This window comes from Giraffa tippelskirchi, chromosome 8 (assembly GCF_054371585.1).
Source record: "Giraffa tippelskirchi isolate mGirTip1 chromosome 8, T2T-mGirTip1v1.2.pri, whole genome shotgun sequence".
In the NCBI taxonomy this organism is placed as follows: domain Eukaryota; kingdom Metazoa; phylum Chordata; class Mammalia; order Artiodactyla; family Giraffidae; genus Giraffa; species Giraffa tippelskirchi.
In genome coordinates this window covers 122,412,312-122,428,771 of record NC_137282.1, presented here as the reverse complement: position 1 = coordinate 122,428,771, position 16,460 = coordinate 122,412,312, and the positions used below count along the sequence as shown (strand labels likewise).

The 16,460-nt window shown below is 40.4% G+C and overlaps 1 protein-coding gene and 1 long non-coding RNA gene across 3 annotated transcripts in view; one reads left to right on the top strand and one right to left on the bottom strand.

The window, feature by feature from the left end:
- The window catches only part of SACK1B (scaffolding CK1 anchoring protein B), a 100,348-nt gene that overhangs the window by 52,180 nt on the left and 31,708 nt on the right, over window positions 1-16,460 (top strand). The gene's annotated exons all lie outside the window — the stretch shown is intronic.
- The window catches only part of LOC145516343 (uncharacterized), a 39,281-nt gene continuing 29,566 nt past the window's right edge, over window positions 6,746-16,460 (bottom strand). Inside the window, exons 3-4 of the long non-coding RNA XR_014061312.1 lie at window positions 10,237-10,341; window positions 6,746-7,276 (exon numbers count right to left, since the gene is read on the bottom strand). This is a non-coding gene — a long non-coding RNA (uncharacterized LOC145516343). The remainder of the gene's footprint in view (window positions 7,277-10,236; window positions 10,342-16,460) is intronic.

Sequence of the window (16,460 nt, the reverse complement as noted above, 5' to 3'; positions counted from 1 at the left end):
TTCTTGAAAAGACTCTGGGGGTATGCCTTATTTTCCTATTTTTCAGATAAAGAAACTGGCATTTCAAAAAGTTAAGTAATTTGACCAAAGCTAGGTAGTTCCATGGAGCAGGCAATGGCAACCCACTCCAGTGTTCTTGCCTGGAGAATCCCAGGGACAGGGGAGCCTGGTGGGCTGCTGTCTATGGAATCGCATAGAGTTGGACACGACTGAGCGACTTCACTTTCACTTTTCACTTTCATGCATTGGAGAAGGAAATGGCAACCTACTCCAGTGTTCCTGCCTTGAGAATCCCAGGGACAGGGGAGCCTGGTGGGCTGCCGTCTATGGGGCTGCGCAGAGTCGGACACGAGTGAAGTGACTTAGCAGCAGCAGCAGCAGCAGGTAGTTCCAAGCCTGGAACCAAATTATTGCCAGGGCATTTATAGATCTACTTTATTGCCTCTGTAACTCAGAGGGGCTTCCCTCTTAGCTCAGTTGGTAAAGAATCCGCCTGCTGTTCAATTCCTGGGTCGGGAAGATCCGCTGGAGAAGGGATAGGCCACCCAATCCAGTATTCTTGGGCTTCCCCTGTGGCTCAGCTGGTAAAGAATCTGCGTGCAATGTGGGAAACATGGATTCAATCCCCGGGTTGGGAAGATCCCCTGGAGAAGGGAAAGGCTACTCACTCTAGTATTCTGGCCTGGAGAATTCCATGGACTGTAAAGTCCGTGGGGTCTCAAAGAGTCGCACACAACTGAGCGACTTTCACTTTCACTGTAACTCAGAAGGGTTGTGGGAAAACAACCACGGTAACATCCAAAATGTGGGTGAGTGAGAATTTGAAGGGATGATCACTGCTGAGCCTGAATAGGACAGGTTATGGTTTGTCTGGGACAGGTATATTCTTGGGAAGGTAAAGGGACAGATTCAATACCCCATCAAGATCCCTTCTGGTTTTTCTTTTTTTTTTTTTTTTCATTTTAGTCTTGCAAAAATTCCTATTTTACTGTGTTGTGGGGTTCCCAGGTGGTGCTAGTGGTAAAGAATCCACCTGCCAATGCAGAAGACACAAGAGATGCAGGTTCAATCCCTGAGTTGGGGAGATCCCCTGGAGAAATGAATGGCTACCCACTCCAGTGTTCTTGCCTGGAGAATTCCATGGACAGAGGAGCCTGGTGGGCTGCAGTCCATGGGGTCCCAAAGAGTCAGACACACTGAGCACATTGTTCAGTTTATGCTGCGTTGTCCTTCCTTGAGTCTTGTCCATATCTTTTTATAATATATACCTGTTTTTTCTGTTCTCAGGTAGATGTGCCAGCTTGTGGTTCTGGCTTTTATTGTCTCAGGGAAGTTTGTGTTCAAACATGATTGTTGCGTCAGAGAATTTTGATACACACTCAGATATCAAGGCATCATATATTCTGAAAATAAACATGCCAAATTCATGTTCATAGTTTTTGGTTGTGTGTGTTGTAAATGTTGTTTGTAATGGTTGTCTCTGTTGAGAGGGGCTTCATCTAAATGAGGGAAAAATGGGTTCTTAAACCAAATCCCGAAAACATTGGTTGTTATTTAGTCTTGAAGTCGTGTCTGATTCTCTGTGACCCCATGGACTGCAGCACACCAGGCTTCCCTGTTCTCCACTGTCTCCCAGAGTCTACTCAAACGCAGGTGCATTGAGTCGGTGATGCCATCCAACCATCTCATCCTCTGTCGCCTCCTTCTCCTCTTGACCTCAGTCTTACCCAGTATCAGGGTCTTTTCCAATGAATCGACTCTCACATCAGGTGGCCAGAGTATTGAAGCTTCAGCTTCAGCATCAGTCAGTCCTTCCAGAGAAAAGCATGGCAAAGCCTAAAAAAAAAAATCATTGGTTAAAATACTTTATAATCAATTGCTTAAACTAAAGTGCACACCAACCTGCTACCTTTGCAGATCTGGCTGCCTGCAGCACCCATCTAGAATGATGCAGACAATCAAGAAATAAGAAAATTGATCCTAGAACAGCCAAAGTAGACATGACAAAAGCTACAGTTTTTTGGTGGAACAGCCTCTTAGTCCCTTATGTGTGTGTACCTGCTCAGCTGCTCAGTCAGGTACAGCTCTTTGTGACCCCATGGACTATAGCCTTCCGGGCTCCCCTATCCATGAAATTTTCCTGGCAAGAATACTAGAGTGGGTTGCCATTCCGTAATCCAAGGGAATCTTCCTGACCCAGGGGGTCCCTTATATTATACAAAATTCAAATTAGCTCTTAAATCTTTACAAACCCAGATCAGATTACAAATATTAAATTAGAAGACAAGAAGCCATGCTGTCAAGAAAGAAAGTGTTAGCTTGACATCCTGATAGCAAGAGAAACACAGTAAGAACCATACAAAAGAATAACATAAGCAAAGCCTCATAAAGCCCTAGAACACAGCAACTGCCTCCGCAATCAACCTTTAATACTGTCACTGTCTTACAGTACCTTTAGATACTATCAAATTTGAATCATATTCAGTCTACTACTATGCTTGAGAAGTCAGGGAAGATTTATTCTTTTTTTATTAACCATTTTTTAAAATTGAAGTATAGTTCATTTACAATGTTATGTTAATTTCAGGAATACAGCAAAGTGACTCAGGTGTGTGTGTGTGTATACACATATATAGATATATATTGTTTTCCATTTACATTATTACAAAATATTGTATATAGTTACCTGTGCTATACAGTAACTCTTTGTTGTTTATCTATTTTATATATGTTCGTGTATATATCAAGGGAAAATTCTTCTGTATTTAAGAATGTTATCAATCTAAAATTGATAGAATAAAAACAACAAACATATTTTGTTGTTTAGTCACATTTCAATAATTATTAGGAAAATTTACCTGGTTTGAACTTACATATGTTACCCCAAATCCTTGGAAAGATCTTCCTTAATAAAAATCAGTTGCATTTGTTAAAAATTCAACATAATTTAATATTATAGTCAAGTCTAGATTCTAAGACATCACATGGAAACAGTACAGCTCAGAAGAGTGTAAGATTACTTTTGACACCGTCCTGTTAGTATTTAGCGAGATGTTGTCTATTTCCTTCCCTTTCATCTTTGGGGTTCTTATTTCTACTGTTCTTGTTTTCCTACATGTTACTGCTGCATTCTTTCCCAGGTCTTCTCTCCGAGACCCATTAGGTTACTTAGTGCGGTGAGCAGACCTAGGCCAGCTTTAGCAGCCAGGACCGCTGCTGCACTGGGGCGGAGTAACCCACCATGTGACCGGATAATAGAAAACATCGACGACAGCATCTGGAAAGTAGGGAAATCAGAGGTGGACAACTGTTCTGGGTACCACGATTAACCTAAAATGATATTTGCAATCTTCTTGCTGAGAATAAAAGCCTTGATTGCATAGATGTATATCCTGAGTAGTTTAAATGATTTAAAATGGAGCGCTCTTAGATGAGATTAAAATTTCTGACATGTGCTTATATATTATTGTGTTCTCTACAAGTAGAATATAGGGACAGAGGACTCACACATTTTTCTTACAGCTTTTGACAGAAACTCTGGTAACAATTTTTGTGTGAAAAATTCTGTGGATGTCTGGAAAAAGACAAAAGAACATGAGAACCTAGCTGTTAAGTTAGCTGTCAAATTCAGGTCAAAGTGTTTAAGCTTTCATTTGGTAAATATCCTGGAACTTCCAGTCATTCTCTTTTTGTCTAGACCAGTAGGATAATGTGACGGTAAAAAAAGACATGTCAGTAACACTAAGGCATCTGCCAGAAGACGTATTAAAAGGCGTCTATCTGCCAGAAGAATTAGCAGGGCAGGTGCCAGCCAGTTCACAGCCAGCAAAGATTTTGGCAAGCAGATAGCGATTAGACATGTATGAAATAAAAACAGTACCTGTACTGTTTTCCTAATTAGAAACCTTGAAAGTTATGGAATTTCAATGTGATAATTACAGCATACTGAAGGAAAACAATCAATTATTGGGGCCCAAGAGAAGAGCAGAAAAGGGAAATATCTCTCCGTTCTCTACTCAGGGTGGACTTTCTTAGAGTGGCTAATGTTATTTTCTTCCTCCTCCTATGGGTATTTAGCTAAACTTTTTGTCTCATATAGGGTTTCTAAGGATCCAGTATGGTTTTCCTGTATATTCCCTGGGAATTGAATCTGAAATGAACCAGAAGCTTCTGGCATAGCTGAACCCGCCTGTTGCTCCTGTCCAGCTCTTTCTTGCCAAGCTGTCTACAGCTCAGAGAAGAGTTTTCTGCCAACCCTACGTCAGTGTAGGAAGCACAAGAGTCCGTGGGGGGCTCATCACTGGCTCTGTTCAGGTGTGAAGCAGGCTCAGAGATGCTCAACACGTGGCAAAGGCACAGATACAGAGATGGCTGGTCTTTGCAGGTCATGTGATGTTTGTGACGATTTGGGACAAAGGTCAGAAAGAATGAAGTGATGTGACTAGTGGAGATCTCAGGACATTGGCATCTGAGTGTCCCAAGCATTCCAAATTTAGTACTTCCCCAGATGAGCGTCTACCCCACTTCCAAATCAGATGTTGCAGTTACATTTTCTGACTCTATCACCATCTTATCATGTGTTGAACAAACACACAGTGTGAGAGTTTTGAGTTAAGTTTTATTGGGGGCAAAATGAGGACTGTAGCCTGGGAAACATCATTTTAGATGGCTCTGAGAAACTGCTCTGAGGAGGCGAGGGAGAAAGTAGGATATATAGGAGTTTTGCAACAAAGGGCAGGTAGTTGGGAACATCAAAATATTGTTGTTGTTCAGTCACTAAGTCGTGTCTGACTCTCTGTGACCCCATGGACTGCAGCACACCAGGCTTCCTTGTCCTTCACTATCTCCCAGAGCTTGCTCTGACTCGTGTCCATTGTGTCAATGATGCCACCCAACCACCTCATCCTCTGTTTGCCCCCTTCTTCTCCTGCCCTCAAACTTTCCCAGCATCAGAGTCTTTTCCAATGAGTCAGCCCTTTGCATTAGGTGACCAAAGTATTGGAGCTTCAGGTTCAGCATCAAAAGATTAGTGTTAATTAAAGAAAACCAGATCTGTCAAGTTAAGGAGTTCAGTGCTTTACTATGTATGGGAAGATGCAAAAGTCTGGGCTTACTGAAATCATTCCTTTGATCCTGGGGAGCTATCTGGGGCCAGTATCCTGTATTTTCACATCCTGAGTTCCCTCAGGGCTTACCTCTTCACATTGGAGAGGCACAATTGCTGATGACTGTGAAATCCTTGTTTACTGATATGGCAGGAAATATTCCATTTCTCACATGCATTCAAAATAGTAACTCAACTATACTCCAATACAAAATACAAATTAAAACAAAAAAAAACCCAAAATAATAACCTTGAAATTAATTGATTTAACTCCTTCCTCTGTTCCATACTTCCCTACACCCATACAAATTTTTATCAACACTTGTTGGTTCTTTCACCAACACTCTGCTCCTAGCGCCTCTGCTCAACTTCAGACTTGCATAGTCTCTTGTCTGGTCTGATTTGGGAACCTCTCCTGTGTTCTTCTATAGTCATCTTTCCTGTTGATTTCCCCTTAGCCTTTACATTTTAGTTAACACATCTCTGCTGAGCGTTTCTTGAACTTCCCAGATGTGTTTAGTGTTACCTTCCAGGCTCCTTTGTGTATCTGTGTAGCCTTAATCTCTCTGTGACTCAAATCTGTTTATGCCTCTGTTTCTCCAATGAGACTCTAAAGTCCTTGAGAAAGGAACTTTATCTTGCACACTTTAAAATTCCTGATCCACAGCGAATACATAGCGTATTTCTTTTTTTTGCAAATTGATTTTTATTTTTATTTTTTTTATTCATTTTAGTTGGGGGCTAATTACTTAAATAAAAATGAGAAGTAGAAAGATGGGTCCTGATTTGTCATGAAACCCAAAATCAGTGGTATAAACTGATAAAGTAGAAATTAGAAAAGCCTTATTATATTTTACATGAACTTTACATACAACATTTATGCAAATGGGAGAATTGGTTCAAGGTTTTTCCAAACATTTCTCTCTGAAGTGTCTTATAAATCACATGCAATTATAACTTGCACTGAGATTTTTGGATGTAATAGTAAATGCAGCAACTTGAAGCCTGATTCAAAATGCTCATTTTATCCTTAGTCATACTGAGTAATACAGTGCATTTTATCCTTTGTCATACCCTATAATCCAGTGCCTTCTTTACCTAGATCTATCAGTGTTCTGTTCAAAAGCTCATGAAAATTGCCAAACTTAATGCTTTCAAATGTTCATCCTCAGAGTTTCATGACTCAAAATAAATTGAGCTTCAAGGACCAAATGACTGACAGCACACTTTTTAATCACAATGAAATGAAGTGATTCAGTTTAAAACAAACAAAAGTCAAGCCCGATGTATGCTGCTGCTGCTAAGTTGCGTCAGTCGTGTCCGACTCTGTGCGACCCCATAGACGGCAGCCCACCAGACTCTCCCGTCCCTGGGATTCTCCAGGCAAGAACACTGGAGTGGGTTGCCATTTCCTTCTCCAACGCATGAAAGTGAAAAGTGAAAGTGAAGTCGCTCAGTCGTGTCCAACTCTTCTCGACCCCATGGACTGCAGCCTACCAGGCTCCTGAGTCCATGGGATTCTCCAGGCAAGAGTACTGGAGTGGGTTGCCATTGCCTTTTCCAAGCCCGACGTATGAAACAGGTTAAAAAAGTTTATCCCATGATATATAGTTTATAGATGATTCAACATGAAGCATCACATTTAAAATCAACTAAATTTTATGAAAATGCACCTTTGATATGTTCAGTGCAAGTATGTACACAAAGTTATTCATGCAACTAATATTACGGCATACTTCAGATTAAGGCACAGCTTGAAAGCAGGAACGGACAGCTTGTCTCTCTTTAGACCATAGCCTTTCAGTGGATGGAGTGATGGGAAGAGAGTGAGGTGTCCCCAGCCTTATCCCACCCCTGTGGGCCCAGCGCAGAATTCTGGGGGCCCTTTTCAAGCTACTCATTCACGGCCTGGCAGGGGTGGCAGTGCACAATCTCAGGGTGTAAAGAAGTGTTCACTTGATGCCAGTGTGGCATTCTTGAGGAAGATTGAGGCACCAAAAAATAATAGTGCTACTGAAGCCAGCAGTTGGCAGGATTTCCTTCTCATATTTCCAGAAACACCGAAATAAAACACTTTTTGTATTTTTACATACTCAGATGAAGCATTCATAAAAATAATAGTGTTGGTGCCACAGATTCTGTCTTTGCTGTTGATCAAGTAAATGTTGATGGCTGAGGGGAGAAAAAGGTACATGTCAATGACACCACACACACACACACACACACACACACACACACACGTATATGTATAACAAATATACAGAGCAAATAAAATGCTTGATTATGGAGGCTGAATTGACTGTGCTTTCAGCTTAAATGGCAGCATGAATCAAATAAGTTCTTTTAGCAAGAACTGAGAGATGCAAAAATTGATGTTTGTGTTGGGCCATCCCATTGACCTGGTAAGAATGGCTGGGAAATGTGGGATGCAGGGACCCCACGTGTAACTGCCCTGGTGTATTCAACATTCAAAGCAACTCTAATTGTGTATTAGGAGATTAAAGGGCGACCATAGGTCAAAATTTAAATTTTTTCAATAGAACATGACTCTTCTTTGACACTTGTCAACTTTACTGATTTACTGAGTTCCTGGCAACAAAAGCTTTTCTTGACACGTATGTGGAAAGAAGTGAGAATCCGCCTATGTGTCTCACCAAATCAGTATTCCTGAATAAGCTACAAAGAAGAAGTCTAAAGGTTAAAGATGACACATGTCTCAGAACTCAGTTAATATTGATCCTGCTTTTTAGGCTATTCTCCTTGAGTTCTTTGGCTCTCCTTTTAATACATATATGTTTTCTTAGACTGGAAATACTGTGGGGCCTGGGGAATTGAGAAAATATGTAGTTCAGTACAGAATCTCAGTAAGACTACCAGCTTTGCAAAGTTGTTCAACATTTAAAAAAAAAAAAGTGTATTACTATCGTCTTGAAGCAAAGACGGTGAAAGCCTGTTACAGTAAAGCAGGTAGATGATTGATCCTCACATCCCTCGAAACCACTATGTTAAAGAGCTCCCTGTTGAGACTCAGCTGGGGGCCCAGCTGCTAAGACTCAGTGCTCCCCGTGCGGGGGGCGCAGGTTTGATCCCTGGTCAGGGGTCTAGGTCCCACATGCTGCAACTGAGACCCTACCCAGCCAAATAAATGAATAAACATTAAAACAAATTTCCTGTCAAAGGAAAAAAGTATATAACACATTATGTACTCAGGGGAGAATTTTTTTTTTTAATGTAATAGCATAGCATTGCCATGCTATGGAAAGTTTATAAAATAACTTATGTAGGTTCTTATGAAAATAGCGTTGCTTTCTTTATTCAGTCCTTTAATATTGAACATAAAGGAAAGAAAGAGCAGTTGCTGACTGAAGTTAGGTTGTTGAGGCACTAAGTTCTTCCTTGCAGTCAATATTTTACATTCAGAAATTACATTTTTATTAATCAGATTTATAAAATAATTTAAGGTAATTAAGCACTTTAACTCTGACAGGTTGACGTTGTTCAGTGACAGGTATGTCATTTGCACAGCAAGTAGCTAAGTTGACAGACTATTTTTCCAACCTGGAGTTGTCCCTCCTCTGCCTCCATTTCAAGTTGAAAGAGGTCAGCTGTCTTCCCATCCCTGGATCTTTCTTATTTAGGGAGGTTAAGACCGACTTCATTTTCGCTCATGATTTGTGAATTTGCCATCATTTGCTTGAACCACTTTCAACACAATTTTTTCTTTCTTTTCTTTTTTGGTACAAAAATTTTAAATAGTTTATTACCATTATTCTTCCTTATGTCTTTTGTTTTATATTGGCGTATAGTTGATTTACAATGCTGTGTTAACTTCAGGTGTACAGTAAGGTAATTCAGTTATACATATACATGTACCCATTCTTTTTCAGGTTGTCTTCCTACATAGATTGTTATAGAGTATCGACTAGAGTTCCCTGTAATATACAGTAGGTCCTTGTTGATTATCTATTTTACATATAGTAGTGTTTATCTGTTAATCCCAGACTCCTAATTTATCCCGTCCACCATACTTCCCCTATGGGAACCTACGTTTATTTTCCTGTTTCTTATTTCATCCACCTCCCAGCTAAGGGGTTACCTTATTTCTGTTTAGTCACTAAGTTGTGTCGGACTCTTTGCGATCCCATGGACTGAAGCCCACCAGGCCCTCTGTCCATGGGATTTTCCAGGTAAGAATACTGGAGCGGGTTGCCATGCCGTCCTCCAGAGGATCTTCCTGACCCCGGGATCGAGTCTGCGTGTCTTATGTCTCCTGCATTGGCAGGCAGGTTCTGTACCACTAGCGCCACCTGGGAAGTCTTTATTAGGTGAGACATCGTGTCCTGTGTCTCTGTTTTGTCTCTGACAATGACATTCAACTGCATGATGTGAGCGATAGAGTAATGCTATTCCCCAGTGTTGAGTCCAAAAACAAGGCCGTGTCCCCAAGCACCCCACATTCTATTTCAGAGCTGTGAATCTGTAAATCATGACTTCACTTCTATTAATCCTGGATCGTATTTCCATTGTTTTGACTCTAGCAACTTCCAGAAGTAGACATTTAATGAATCCAATATCTATTGTATGGAATTTTTTCTTATCTGGAAATTCATTAGTAGAAATTGTCCAAGTCTCCCATGATTTCTGTCTTCAGTTCTATTGTGATCATAGTCTGAGAATTCTGTCAATTTGCCATGATTATGGGAGAGGCTACATGCCCTTCTTAATAATTATAGTTATCTTGTTTTCAACAGTTTTCAAAACTTTTGTGTAGGTTCTAAGATAAAAGAACTATTGAATTCCAGGCAGACCTCCTTTATTTTGTGAGTGAGTCAGACTGTCCTTTCATTTTATTCCTAGGTCTCTATTAGGGATGGGTTTCCCTCGCAGCTCAGTCGGTAAACAGCCAGCCTGCAGTGCAGGAGACCCAGGTTCGATCCTTGGGCCAGAAAGAGTTTCCTGGAGAAGGAAATGGCAACCCACTCCAGCATTCTTACTTGGAGAATCCCTTGGACAGAGGCACCTGGCAGGCTACAGTCCACGGGGTTGCAAGAGTCGGAAACAACTTAGTGACTAAATCACCACTACTAGTGAGGTCCAAAATTTTACATATATGTAACCGGTAGCTCACTTACTCAGGCAGAAATGTCTCATTAAGACAGAATTTTTCAAGGAGTGCTGCGTACTGTATTTGCTTTCTCTATGCACAGGAATCTTGAGAGACTCTTCAACTTCAGCCTCTAGGATAGAGCAAGATGATTAAAGGTGAATATGATATTATTTGATTTCATAAACATTTAAAACAAATGCATTTATAATCAAAAAAAATAGAACTAGTTTCATTACAATAATACAGCAGAAGAATAAGAGGAAGATAGAAGACAATAAAAATAACCTGAAACATATTTGGTAATTGTAATTGTAGTTTTTTTCCTTTGTATATATTTCTGTATATTTCAGTCAGTGGGTTTCTGTCCTACATAATGCTTGTAACTTGGCTTATTTTTGCCGCTGTTTTCCATGATATGACTGTACCGTAACTGTAATGCCGTATTATTTATTGGGCGCATAGACAGCTTACAGATGGCTGTTGTCACAGGGAGTGAAGGGTTGAATATGTACATCTCTGCATTTGAGTACCATCTCCATTAGGATGAGTCCAGGGAATTGGTCTGGTGGATGTGGTTTGGGACCTGTTCACTGTAAAGAACGTTACCAGATTGTCACTTTGGAAAATTGTCTCAGTTTATACCACCATTGAGATTTTTTTCTCACCACCTGCCAACAGGGAGTGCTGTCGGTCACTTCCATTTTTTTAATAGGCTGATAGGTGAGACATGATAGCTTGATTTGCATTACTGTCTGTTGTTGAGTTTTTGTACTGCACCCCTTATGCTTTATTGACCATGTGTATTTGCTTTCATTATTTTTCTTTTGGAGTATTAGTCTTTATTTTTTTTATTTCCTAACTCCACTAATGTAATAACATAGTTCTTTCTTAACTGTTTGAAAAGCACCTTTAATAGATTCTTGACTATATTTTTAAACTCATTCTTCTTTATTTTTTCTGTTCCTTTCTATTGGTCTATTTTTAATATGCCATAGTATACTATTTACCCTATCATAATATTACACTTTCAGTTATTCTTTCCTTTGAGTATTTCTCTTTAGTCACACTTCATTTCTAGGTGAATATTAGAATCATTGCTCTATATGCTTACAGGTCATGTGTATACAGAGTAAGTTCTAATGTCACTTCCTAGCTCCTCCTCACTAAGGAATTAGTGTCAACCCTTAACTGGTGTGACTGGACAGGAGTTCTTTGTTAGGCTGAAACTGTCCTGGGCACCCTAGATGGTTATTGTCTTACTCCATTTGGCCAAGATATTTACTTTTTTAATGTTAATTAAAAATACTTTATTGCTAAAAAATGCTGGCCATCATCAATCAGAGCCTTTAGCAAGTTGTCATCTTTTTGAAATAGTAACGTCAAGGGTCACCAATCAGATCAGAATAACAAATATAACAACAATGAAACTGTTTGAAATATTGTGAGAATTGCCAAAATGTGACACAGAGCCACAAAGTGAGAAAATGCTGCTGGAAATATGATGCCAGTAGACTTTGTTAAATAGCATCACCAACTCAATGAACATGAATTTGAGCAAACTCTGGGAGATAGTGGAGGACAGAGGAGCCTGGCGTGCTGCAGTCCATGTGTGTGTTAGTCGCTCAGTCTCATCTGACACTTTGTGACCCCAGGACTATAGCCCACCAGGCTCCAGTCCAAGGGATTCTCCAGGCAAGAATACTGGAGTGGGTAGCCATCTCCTTCTCTGGGGGATCTTCCTGACCCAGGGATCGAACCTAGGTCTCCTGAATTGCAGGCAGATTCTTTACCATCTGAGCCACCAGGCAAAATATCAGACATGACTTAGCAACTGAACAACAACAGCAACAAAAAGACTTGCTCAACGCAGAGGTGCCACAAAGTTCCCATTTGTAAAAACCGCAGTATCTGTGAAGCACAATAAAGCAAAATGCAATAAAATGAGGTGCATTTTAACATGGCCCCTAGCTGCAGAAATCCTTACAAAATCCCCAGTGAACTCTGATGCCACCAAGTTGCAAGATATTTGCTTTCTATTTTAAGTCTCCTATGTGAAGTGAGTGAAAGTCACTCAGTCTCGTCCAACTCTTTGCTACCCCATGGACTGTATAGTCCATGGAATTCTCTAGGCCAGAATACTGGAGTGGGTAGCCTTTCCCTTCTCCAGGGGATCTTCCCAACCCAGGGATCGAACCCAGGTCTCCCGCATTGCAGGCAGATTCTTTACCAGCTGAGCCACAAGGGAAGCCCCAGAGGGAAGTCTCCTATGACTAATCACAAATAAAGTCTTTGTTTGCATATTGTTTAACATTCAACTTTAAAAGGTCAGTGGTCTTAAAATATCATAACTGAAAGACTATTTCTCTCTCTTCAAAATGTCTACAAATTAGCTGGTCTCCTCAGATATTTAACAGTGTTGTTGGACAGGACTCTTTTTTTTGTTGTTTAATTAGTTTATTTATCTATTTTTTAACTTTACAATATTGTATTGGTTTTGCCATACATTGACATGAATCTACCATGGGTGTACAAGACTCTTGAGAGTCCCTTGGACTGCAAGGAGATCCAACCAGTCCATCCTAAAGGAGATCAGTCCTGGGTGTTCACTGGAAGGACTGATGTTGAAGCTGAAACTCCAATACTTTGGCCACCTGATGGGAAAAGTTGACTCATTGGAAAAGACCTTGATGCTGGGAAGGATTGAGGGCAGGAGGAGAAGGGGAGACAGAGGATGAGATGGCTGGATGGCATCACTGACTTGATGGACATGAGTTTGGGTAAACTCCGGGAGCTGGTGATGGACAGGGAGGCCTGGCATGCTGCGATTCATGGGGTTGCAAAGAGTCGGACACAACTGAGCGACTGAACTAACTAACTAAGGAGTGATGGTCCTCACATGTGCTGATATGGAGACAGTTATCAGCAAGTCCATCTGAGCAAACAAAACTTGTCCCAAAGCAGTGAGTAGCATCATCTTCCAAAAGTCCTAAGGTATTTTGTTGAATGAATTTACGGAAGTTACCATTTCTACCTAGAAGTACTATTGTCCAAAGATTATTTATTGTTCTAACCTAGATGATTGCCTCCCCAATCCTTTCTAAGATAAACACTCTTCCACCGTACCCTGCCCCCTTCCTCCAGCCTCAATTTAATACCTCGCAGGGTCTGGCAAAGCATGAGAGCTCAGTGCACTTTAGTTAAAAAATAAACAGATGGGTAATGAATGCTTCTGCCCATTCTAGTTTGTTCCATGGATGGGCCAAATAGATTCTGGCTGTTAAGACATTAGACCTAAGTTCAGAAGGCTGAGTCTGTAGATACCTTTAGCGCTAAAGCTACGGGGCCTGCAAAGTGTGGGGACTAGAGTGGAGCTATGGCACAGGAGCCTCACGCAAGCCAGCGTTGGCAGAGTGGTGATGGGAGTCAAGGACTCACTTTTAGAGAAGCCAAGCAGTAAAAAAGAGCAAAGAAAATACATATTCAAGGGAACAAAGAAAGAGCAAAAAAGACACAGAGAAAGTGAGAGGTGCCACATATCTGATATTTATCTTTCTCTGACTTCATTTACCTAATGTGACAATCTCTCAGTCTATCCATGTTGCTGCAAATGGCATTGTTTCATCCTTTTTATGGCTGAGTAGTATTCCAATTCCGTATATTTGTACCACATCTTCTTTATCCATTCATCTGTCCCTGGACATTTAGGTTGCTTCCATGTCTTGGCCATTGTAAATAGTGCTGCAGTTAATGTTGGGGTACATGTATCTTTTCAAATAATGGTTTTCTCTGTATATAAGCCCAAGAGTCAGATTGCAGGATACAAATGAACTTACATACAGATCTGAAATAGACTCACAGACATAGAATACAAATTTATGATTACCAAATTAAGAGTTTGGGATTAACATATACACACAACTCTGTAAAACAGATAAACAGGAACCTACTATATACCACAGGGAACTATATCCAATATCTTGTAATAATCTATAATGGAAAAGAATCTGAAAAAGATATACATCTGAATCAGGTTGCTGAACACCTGAAAGGAACAGAACACTGTAAATCAGCTGTCCTTCCATTTCAAAAGAGAGAAAATGAAAAGGAGGGAGTGGTGGGTGGGGGAAGGGAGGTTAGTGACCTGTAAGCAAAAGGAAGGACATTCTGGAGAGGCCTGGAAAAGTCCCCCCAGAGGCCACAGCCGCGTGGGAGGCAGGGGGGTGTGTAGAGCTGGGGAGTGGCGGCTGCCGCCCGCCCTGGTCTCCTGTGAGTCGAGTTCTGTGCTTCCTCCTGAAGGGAGAGGTGGAGAAAAAGACAGAAAACGTGGAAGCCTGGGGGACAGGTTGAAATGCCTGTGGGCTCCAGCAGTGCCTCTCACCACTGCTTCCACAATGACCAGGTGCCTGGGGGCCTCTCCTCAGATAACAGCTTCCTCCCTTGTTCCAAGATGAAGCTCTCCGTGTGTGTCTTTGTGCTGAAAGAACTAGATTAAAAGTTCCAGGCTCTTGTTTGACCTGACCTTCCTGTTTTATCTCTATGGAGAACCGAAATTCCATTTAAATGGGATTTTCAAAAGACCACGAAGTACAGAATGTCTGGTTGTATTTAGAAATAAGCTAGGTCATTTATTCGATTAAGAGCAGATAAAAGGAGCAGAACCTGTGACGATGAGCCTGTATGGTAATACACATGGGCTGAATGAAGCTGGTGGCTATACAGACTCAGGTTTGTTGCCCCTGAAAAATCAATGAGAGACAGACTGAGAGAAAGAAGTTGCCTTTCATCAGAATTCTGGGGAGAAGGCAGACTCATGTTCCCCCAAAACCAACTGTAAAGATTCTGCTTGACCATGAAAGTTCTTCAAGAGAAAAACGGGAGATAATCTCGGTGAATCATTGGGGTAAGAAGTCAGAGTCCTTGCCTTCCCTCCCCGTGGGCAGTCTTGTCACCATCTTGTGATCTTTCTTTAGTTGCTGGCTTGTTTACATAGTTTATTTCTCGAGATTACTGAAGGGGAAGCTGGAGACGAGATCTGGTCATCTGTTAATTACTTATTCTTCATTTCTACTTCTTTCATGTATGGAACAGATTGGGCGAGACTCATGTGTTAATATTTGAAAAAGGTGCTTAAGACTGAGATAAGCAGAGGACTGAGCTTCCTGGTGTGAGGTTACTGACAAGGCAAAAGGGGGTCCCTGCAGAGAACTCTTTTGGCAAAGAGCTCTTTCCTGCCAGAAGCTGCTTGCACTGCCTGATCTATTTTATCTGATTTTATCACCTAAATTTTGATTAAGGAAAAAACCTTTCTAAACCTAGAACTCAATCTAGTAGAATTTAGAGTCAGAAGCAAAACAATTATTGGTTATTCCTACAGTTAATAGGTGATTTTAAATCTACAATGATTTGATGTGATGTTGCTAAGAATTATCTTTAAGATTTTGTAAAATATTATGACTAACAACATACTGAAATATCCATTTACAGGTATGGCAAGTATTATGAAATCTCTTTCATTCGACATGTATGTAAGAGCCTTTTTAATTTGACATTCTTTTCTGGTTATATTAAAATTCATCCTGTTTTATGAAGTGCCATTTCCATTTCATTCTATTATTGTAATGTGTTTAGGGTAAATAGGACTATCAACTATAGAGCTCATTACAGTCATATGGAGAAAGTCTACTTTTAGTATGAGCTAAAAGGCATTCCATTTCAGGCAGTGCCTTTTCTTGAGTGATGATTAACAGCAAAAAAAAGTGTTAGACATACTTTTCAGCCTTTTTTGTTGTTTCTTCAGTGGCATAAAGCCATTGTCTAGATTAGTCTTATTATATTTTAATTAAATTAAACAAGATTATTCCCATCATTGTTTTATTTAATCTAATGCTATTTATGAATGTATTATTTTTCTTAGACATATAATTTTATTTGCTGATTTCAATCCTTTGGACATGTTTCCATGGAAAACAACCAGATGACTCCAAAACATTGTTCAGTGTTGCTGAAATATATAAGCAGAAGGTGCCAGTGTGGCTAACATTTCTGAGTGATGTCATAGCCCCGTGATATTCTCTTTAATTCCTTACTCTCTTTACTCCCATTTGATCCTCACTTTCAACTTCTGTGTCTAATGTCTCATTAGCCTGTAGCATGAGGAGCCGATGGCATGAGAGGGAGGAAGTAAGGGAGAATTCTTGGTGATATTTTCATAAGAAATCTTTTGTGAAATGTGAAGTTTCTTTTTTAACA